The sequence below is a fragment of the Palaemon carinicauda genome, chromosome 16, assembly GCF_036898095.1.
Source record: "Palaemon carinicauda isolate YSFRI2023 chromosome 16, ASM3689809v2, whole genome shotgun sequence".
Taxonomy (NCBI): Eukaryota; Metazoa; Arthropoda; class Malacostraca; order Decapoda; family Palaemonidae; genus Palaemon; species Palaemon carinicauda.
This window is the reverse complement of record NC_090740.1, coordinates 120,298,147-120,307,220: the sequence shown is the minus strand read 5'-3', so window position 1 is coordinate 120,307,220 and position 9,074 is coordinate 120,298,147.

The following is a 9,074-nucleotide window of genomic DNA, read 5'->3' as shown; positions in this document are numbered from 1 at the left end:
TAAATGCTATAAAATCCTGATTTTAAAATTTATTTCTGTTCTATCCTGACAGTATTTTAGTTAGTTTCATGAATTATTGACGATACGAACATTACCCTCTTATCTTCCTTAACTTATTTGGTTATATGATATGAATTAAGCAAAATTTAGTAGAAAATGAGAAATATATTAGCGTAAGGTGACACTAGATTATTTCCCAAATCCCAAGTATAAAATCCTAGAATAAACTATATATAAGCTAAACCATTACTATGAAGTTACTTAAATCACAGAAATTCTAATTTGAGTATAGAATATATATATTGAATATATGTGATTATTGCCGATTATAAAAGACTTTAGAATAACATTTAAGGACAGGCCTAGTATAGATTGATTGATTATCAATTATCTGGGACTAGTATACTATTCTACTTTCTATTATATTATTCCCTGAAACAATTAAAGGTTTAAGGTGTCTAGTTTCAGTTCAGTTTCATCAGAATAGATGCTCACCAGAACGTTAGCCGGGCAAGCCCAACCCCCACTGTCTTGGGTTAGAGTTCTTTTGCTTGAGGGTACAATATTCTGTCTTATTTATCTTTCTCTTGTTTTGTTGAATTGTTTATAGATTTTATAGGAAATTTTCATTTTGATGTTACTGTTCTTAAAATATTCTATTTTTCATTGTTTCCTTTCCTCACTGGGCTATTTTCCCTGTTGGGGGTCACTAGGCTTATAGCATCCTGCTTTTCCAACTAGGGATGTAGCTTAGCAAGCAATAGTATGGTGCCCAACCACAATAGCGGCCTAACCAGTAAACAGCTTAAACTCACAGTCCTGGGTTGGGATAGATCTGCTACCATGCAAATGCTAGGCAAACATGTTACCACTGTACTAGCCAGGAGACTAGTAGAGTGGAGACTCCTTCATTATGCACATAGAAATAGCATCATCATACTGATGTTAACGAAGTTTAATTTCAATAAGTTATAAAGATTTTACAATTTATTTTCATGCGGAACATGTGTAGTCTAAACCATACTTTTGTAAATGGAACTCATTTATATTGTCACTAATAAGACAATACAAATAACTTTGAAGTAGTAAATTTCAACATTTGACATGAGAAATTGAGACCCAGATCACAACATTCTAAGATTTCCTGTGATGCTCATTCATTAATGATATTCATGTGGACGCTTACCTAATTTCTGCAAGCACGGTCTATTGCACAAGAATATTATGACTTTTTGCTTTAGGATGAACCACTACAATGGGCTTAGACGTCAGACTCAGGAGGAATGCGTTAATCTTATATACATTCACGGTAATTAACTTTGTTAATTATCACAGCAACCGATTGCTTCTACTGCATCGGAATTCATATCTACGCCAGACAATCATGCAATCAGTAATAACCTCTATTATTAGGATATCTTGGCTATAAACATTATAGCCCCCTGTGGCCGCGGGGGCATAAAACAATTAGAATAGCGCCAACGTTATCCCTGCGTGTCGTAAGAGGCGACTAAAAGGGACGGGACGAGGGGGCTGGGAACCCCCTCTCCTGTAAAAGTATCCTGTGAGACAGCAACAAAGAGATGGAGCTGGGGGGAGAGTGACTGCTCCCCGCACTCTAGTTTTGGGGTGTTTGAATGTGCGTGGATGTAGTACGATAGAGAGTAAAAGATGTGAGATTGGAAGTATGTTTAGAAGTAGAAGGATGGATGTATTGGCCTTGTGTGAGACAAAGATGAAAGGAAAGGGTGAAGTGATGTTTGGTGAAATGTCTGGTAGAGTGTCTGGGATTGAAAGGGGAAGAGCGAGAGAGGGTGTGGCTTTATTGTTGAGTGAATGGATGACAGGTAAAGTAGTGGAATGGAAGGAGATATCATCTAGGTTAATGTGGGTAAGGGTTAGGTTGGGTAGGGAATGTTGGGCGTTTGTCAGTGCGTATGGGCCAGGTAGTGAGAAAAGTGAAGAAGAGCGGAATGAGTTCTGGAATGAATTAACTAGGTGTGTAGAAGGACTGGGTAGAAGGAATTATGTAGTTGTTATGGGTGACTTAAATGCTAGAGTGGGTGCTGGAGAGGTAGAAGGTGTCATTGGGAAATATGGCGTACCAGGTGAAAATGAGAGTGGTGAGAGACTGGTAGATATGTGTGTTGAACAAGAGATGGTAATAAGTGCTAGCTTTTTTAAAAAGAAAGATAAAAATAAGTATACATGGGTAAGAGTGGCAAATGGAAGAGTAGTAGAAAGGGCATTAATGGATTATGTGTTGATAGCTAAAAGAATGTTTGGAAGATTGAAAGACGTGCACGTGTTTAGGGGTATGGCTAATGGTATGTCTGATCATTTTTTGGTGGAAGGAAAATTAGTTGTAGCAAAAGAGTGGGGGAATAGAGTAGGTGGATGTAAAAGGGAGCTAGTGAGGGTTGAAGAGCTAATAAAACCGGGGGTAAAAAGTAAATATCAGGAAAGGTTGAAAATGGCATATGACGAGGTGAGAGTAAGAGAAACTGGTAATTTAGAGGAGGAGTGGAAGTTAGCAAAAGAAAATTTTGTTGGGATTGCAAGTGATGTATGTGGCAAGAAGGTTGTTGGAGGCAGCATGAGGAAGGGCAGTGAATGGTGGAATGAAGGAGTGAAGGTAAAAGTGGAAGAGAAAAAGAGGGCTTTTGAAGAATGGCTGCAGAGTAATAGTATAGAGAAGTATGAAAAATATAGAGAGCAAAAGGTGGAAGTAAAGCGCAAGGTACGTGAGGCAAAGAGGGCAGCTGACCTGAGGTGGGGTCAGGGACTGGGTCAGTCATATGAAGAAAATAAGAAGAAGTTTTGGAAAGAAGTGAAGAGAGTAAGGAAGGCCGGCGCAAGAATTGAAGAGACAGTGAAAGATGGAAATGGAAGGTTGTTAAAAGGAGAGGAGGCAAGGAAAAGGTGGGCGGAATATTTTGAAAGTTTGCTGAATGTTGAGGATGATAGGGAGGCAGATATAATTGCGGTTCCAGGTGTTGAGGTGCCAGTGATGGGAGATGAGAATGAGAGAGAGATTACAATAGAGGAAGTGAGGAGAGCACTAGATGAAACGAGAGTAGGAAAAGCATCGGGTATGGATGGTGTGAAAGCTGAGATGTTGAAGGAAGGGGGTGTGACTGTACTTGAATGGTTGGTGAGATTGTTTAATGTGTGTTTTGTGTTGTCAATGGTACCAGTAGATTGGGTCTGTGCATGTATTGTACCACTATATAAGGGTAAGGGAGATGTGCATGAGTGTTGTAATTCAAGAGGTATTAGTTTGTTGAGTGTAGTTGGAAAAGTGTATGGTAGAATACTGATTAATAGGATTAAGGATAAAACAGAGAATGCAATCTTGGAAGTACAGGGTGGTTTTAGAAGAGGTAGGGGTTGTATGAATCAGATTTTTACAGTTAGGCAGATATGCGAGAAATATTTAGCAAAAGGTAAGGAGGTGTATGTTGCGTTTATGGATCTGGAGAAAGCATATGATAGAGTTGATAGGGAAGCAATGTGGAATGTGATGAGGTTATATGGAGTTGGTGGAAGGTTGTTGCAAGCAGTGAAAAGTTTTTACACAGGTAGTAAAGCATGTGTTAGAATAGGAAATGAGGTGAGCGATTGGTTTCCGGTGAGAGTGGGGCTGAGACAGGGATGTGTGATGTCGCCGTGGTTGTTTAACTTGTATGTTGATGGAGTGGTGAGAGAGGTGAATGCTAGAGTGCTTGGACGAGGATTAAAACTGGTAGGCGAGAATGATCATGAATGGGAGGTAAATCAGTTGTTGTTTGCGGATGATACTGTACTGGTAGCAGACACAGAAGAGAAGCTTGACCGACTAGTGACAGAATTTGGAAGGGTGTGTGAGAGAAGGAAGTTGAGAGTTAATGTGGGTAAGAGTAAGGTTATGAGATGTACGAGAAGGGAAGGTGGTGCAAGGTTGAATGTCATGTTGAATGGAGAGTTACTTGAGGAGGTGGATCAGTTTAAGTACTTGGGGTCTGTTGTTGCAGCAAATGGTGGAGTGGAAGCAGATGTACGTCAGAGAGTGAATGAAGGTTGCAAAGTGTTGGGGGCAGTTAAGGGAGTAGTAAAAAATAGAGGATTGGGCATGAATGTAAAGAGAGTTCTATATGAGAAAGTGATTGTACCAACTGTGATGTATGGATCGGAGTTGTGGGGAATGAAAGTGATGGAGAGACAGAAATTGAATGTGTTTGAGATGAAGTGTCTGAGGAGTATGGCTGGTGTATCTCGAGTAGATAGGGTTAGGAACGAAGTGGTGAGGGTGAGAACAGGTGTAAGAAATGAGTTAGCGGCTAGAGTGGATATGAATGTGTTGAGGTGGTTTGGCCATGTTGAGAGAATGGAAAATGGCTGTCTGCTAAAGAAGGTGATGAATGCAAGAGTTGATGGGAGAAGTACAAGAGGAAGGCCAAGGTTTGGGTGGATGGATGGTGTGAAGAAAGCTCTGGGTGATAGGAGGATAGATGTGAGAGAGGCAAGAGAGCGTGCTAGAAATAGGAATGAATGGCGAGCGATTGTGACGCAGTTCCGGTAGGCCCTGCTGCTTCCTCCGGTGCCTTAGATGACCGTGGAGGTAGCAGCAGTAGGGGACTCAGCAGTATGAAGCTTCATCTGTGGTGGAAATGTGGGAGGTTGGGCTGTGGCACCCTAGCAGTACCAGCTGAACTCGGCTGAGTCCCTGGTTAGGCTGGAGGAACGTAGAGAGTAGAGGTCCCCTTTTTGTTTTGTTTCTTGTTGTTGTCGGCTACCCCCCAAAATTGGGGGAAGTGCCTTTGGTATATGTATGTAGTAATACTTCATATATAAGCAAAGAAACAACAGCGGTTACTGTGTGTGATAATCAAATTATTTAAAAATTATCAATCTGCTGTTACTAAATTTCTGACCAAGAACTTATCAACCTATTATTGATAGATATCTTGACCACCCACCTGTGTAACATCTTGTTATAGAGATTTTTGAGAAGTAGAAATTGAAGATCTATATATATATATTTCAGTTGAAAAATCTTTAGTTGCAATATATGAAGCTATTGTTTAGCTTTGTATAACAATAATTAAGACTAACAAAGCTTATAGTGACCTCCGAAGAGGAAGGATCCGGACAAGGCTAACAAGGAACCTTGTGAGCAAGCTTCGAAGAGCGAGAGTTTTGTAGCACCTCCTTAAGGGCAACATCTGGAAACACATGTAAGAAGGTCCACGTAGTCGCAAGCTGAAGGTATTAGTTCCATGAAGTTCAGGATGAAGGATGCAATGGGCATCATTGATCCTCTTCCAAAGAGGAAGGATCAGAGCAAGGGTGACAAGCAATCTTGTAAACATGCTCCGAGAAGCAAGTGTGCTCTGGAGGAGTGGAGGGGATGAGGCCTGAAGAGAAGATCCTTGATGTTGTAGCAGATCTAGAAGTTCCATGAAGCTCAGGAAGGACACCAAAGTGATCCTCCTCCTTAGAGGAAAAATCAGGACAAGGTTGACAAGCAACCTTGTGAACATACTCTGAGGAGCAAAGCTCTAGAGCAGGGGTGGGGAACCATTTTTTGGATGAAGGCCATCTTGCAATTCCTCAATGCTCCTTAGGGCTGCATAGAATTTTGTTGGTTATTTCATCCTCCAGGTAATTTATTAGTAATCTAAAGAAAGAGTGACAGGTTTATAAAAATTTAAAGCATTACAATTTCAAATATTTGAATCAAGTACTTTTATACAAGTACAGTAATCAGTTAATGAATTATATTGAAAACTAAATTTTAAAATATTTCATTCAAGTTTGGGTAGTTTTCAAACTATCATAAGTAAATGAATAATATCGAAAGCATGTCATTTTCAAATTACTTGAGTTAAGCATGTAGGTTCTTTGTATTGAAGTGATAAATAAAATATTAATCTTTTGGAAAAGATAGCTTATAAATATTAACAATATAACCTTTTCAAATATTTTATATTGGCAAGTACTGTAGGTACTTTTTAAACAATCACATTTCATAAAAATGCAACATCCCAGTAAAAAAATGTATGTTTGAACACAGCCGTTTTCATTGGAAAAAAAATTATTTGCTTTCTTGAGATGTTCAATAAATCCCTAGTTTTTAGCCATCATAGCTGGAACACCATCAGTGCACTTATTATAATAAGGAAGTAAAATTTAGTCCTTTTTGACATTGCTTATTGAAGTTGTTGAAATGTCTGTTCCTCTTGTCCTTGCATTAAGGTTACCTAAGGGAAGCTGTTTTTCATACAATCAAAACTCATCAGTAAAAGCACAAAAAAAATATTTTTATGCCAAAAATCTAGAACCTGTTGACTTCATCTAAAACTAAAATAGATCATAGTGAGGAGATGGACAAAACAGGAACTCTATCGTCCATTATACGCTAAATCACTCACTCACTGCAGCTAGCAGTTTTTCCTTGTCAGCTACAACAGCTGTTGCAGCTGACAAGGAAAAACTGCTAGTTGTATTAAGTTAGGATTCATTGAATTCAAGGAAAAATTGCTTCCATTCTCTGGGAGGTACATCACAGAACACAACTTTCCTATTGTCTGTGTGTACATGCAGTAGAATGATTTCAAACACACAATATTAAGAGTCAAATCAGAAATATACTACACAGACTGTACATACATCAAAGGCCGTAGAAGGCCACACTTGATGGTCCAGAAGGCCAGGCCGCAGGTTCCCCATCCCTGCTCTATAGGATGACGTCCCAAAGGGTGTAGCCTGGTGACAAGGTACTAGAAGTAGTTGCAGGTCCAGAAGTTTCATGAAGCTCCTTGCATTTCAGAATGAAGGATGGCAAAGGTAACAGAAATCCTCCTCCAAAGAGGACGCACCTGGAGGAGGACATCCCGAAGGATAATGATTGGGCTGCACCTGGAAAACATCCTTGAAGTAGCTTGCTGGATCTAGAAGGTCCCTGATGACAAGGATAAATGATGCCAAGGGCGTGAAGGCTCTTCCTCCAAAGAGGAAAGATCAAACAAGTTAGACAGGCAACCATGAGATCATGCTCCGAGTAGTAGAAGAGCACTGGAGAAGGACTTCCTGAAAGGTGAAGCCTGGAGCTGCAGCTGAGAAGGTCCTCATGTAAGGAAGGTCTTCAAAGTCATTGTTGGCCTAGTCCTCAAAGAAGGGCATCACTGACGAGATCCCAAAGCATCTGGGGAGTGTCCCTGTCCAGGAGTGACCACTAGCTCCTCTAGATGCTAAACCTCTCACAAAACCATGTAGATGAACCTAGAAAGTCCCAAAGGAACTCTCAGGGTCATTCAGCCTGTGTTTTGGAACCCTCTCCTCAATTTGCTACATCACATCAAAACTGAAAGAAATCAAACACTCCTGTTGGAGGAATGGCTCTCAAGCAACCCAAGAGAAGCGAGAAAAACTCCCAACCTCAAGGTTCGTAAATGGTTAAAGGAATTCCTCTTCCCAGACCAGCCTCCGGAGGATGCCGATAGAAAAGAAAGGGGAAGAGATCACATGCAGTCTCGATGTCCCATAAGGAGAAAGGATCCCAACTACCCCAGAAATGCTTCCCTTTGAAGGCTAACCTCTTAGCAGCAATGATCGCCAGGCAAGGATGTAATCAAGGACCACCGACACACACAAGTGTTACCAATAGGTCGTAAACTGTAGTCTAACACATGACGAGTAGTCACAAACACACATATGCAAAGCTACAAAACAAGAAATTTCAAAGAAAATTTCAGATAATTTCCAGAGCAAAAACTGCCAGTTTCCAGCAGAGGAACAAGTGAACTAGGTGATGCCTGAAACCCAATTGAGGTTACAGTGAGCTACAGGGGAGGCAGATGTCCCTTCATTGCTGGCAGGGTAACTACCTGCCAGTTGTTTACACCTCGTTAAGAGTTTTATCTGCGGTATTTCAGCCGTTGTACTCAGTCTCTATATGAGTAAAGAACGATGGTTTGTATTCGTGCAGAAACAAGAGAACCGTAACCAGAGAGAGGGATCTATTGTAATACTGTCTGACTAGTCAAAGGACCCTATAACTATCTAGCAGTATTATCTCAACGGACGGCTGGTGTTCTGGCCAATTTTGATCACCACGTTGGTTATTGCAGGTTGGTGATGGTGGGAGATATTTGTCTGACCGCTCAGTTCAACCAAGCCCAGCAAGATGTTCAAATCTTACCTCCTTCAGTAATTTATGGTTACAGTATTATCAAATTTGGAATTGCCCTTCATGATAAGAGGAAAAGAAAAAATAAATAAACAGGAAAATAAAAAGTGCCTGGCTAAGATTTTTTTGTGGTTAATAGTGGTGTGCTACCCATGGGGAGTATTCAGCAGCATCCCTGCCATTACTTAAAACCTAACCGACAACTGATGAAATCATAAGAAAATGTTCCTCAACATACAAGCCAGTGCATTTTACACTAAAATAACTACTTAGTGATGTTGTAAAGACCATAAGTAATGCCTACAGGGATGATAATGGATAATGGAAAATTACAAGCAGCCTTACAAAATTGCCTTCTCCCATGAATTTTTACCAAGAATTTTTTCATTTATATTATCATCATCATTGTTACTAGCCAAGCTACAACCCTAGATGGAAAAAACAGGATGCTAATAGCTCAAATGCTCTAGCAGGAAATGAAGCCCAGTGAGGAAAGGAAATACTATAGTGTACGACAAGTAATGGATAAAAATATAAAATAATTTAAGATAAGAAAGAATGCTAAAATAGATCTGCCATGTGTAACATATTACAACACTTGTAAACTAGTTCATATTAGAAAAGCATTTGCATCAAGTTTGAACTTCGGAAGTTTCACCCACTCAAATGCCAGATTATGGAGATCATTTCACAACTGGAATAAAGCTTTAATACTATATAGTACTGCATTGAGCCTTATGGTGGAGAAGGCAAGATTATTAGAATTGACTGTATTGTTTACCTAGTATTATGTACAGGAGGGTTAGAATTATGAAAATCCCTATGATAGAACCATATATTGTATATGTATTTAAGAATCTGACCTATATAACTCAAATTTTCGTATGACATTCATCAGTAAACC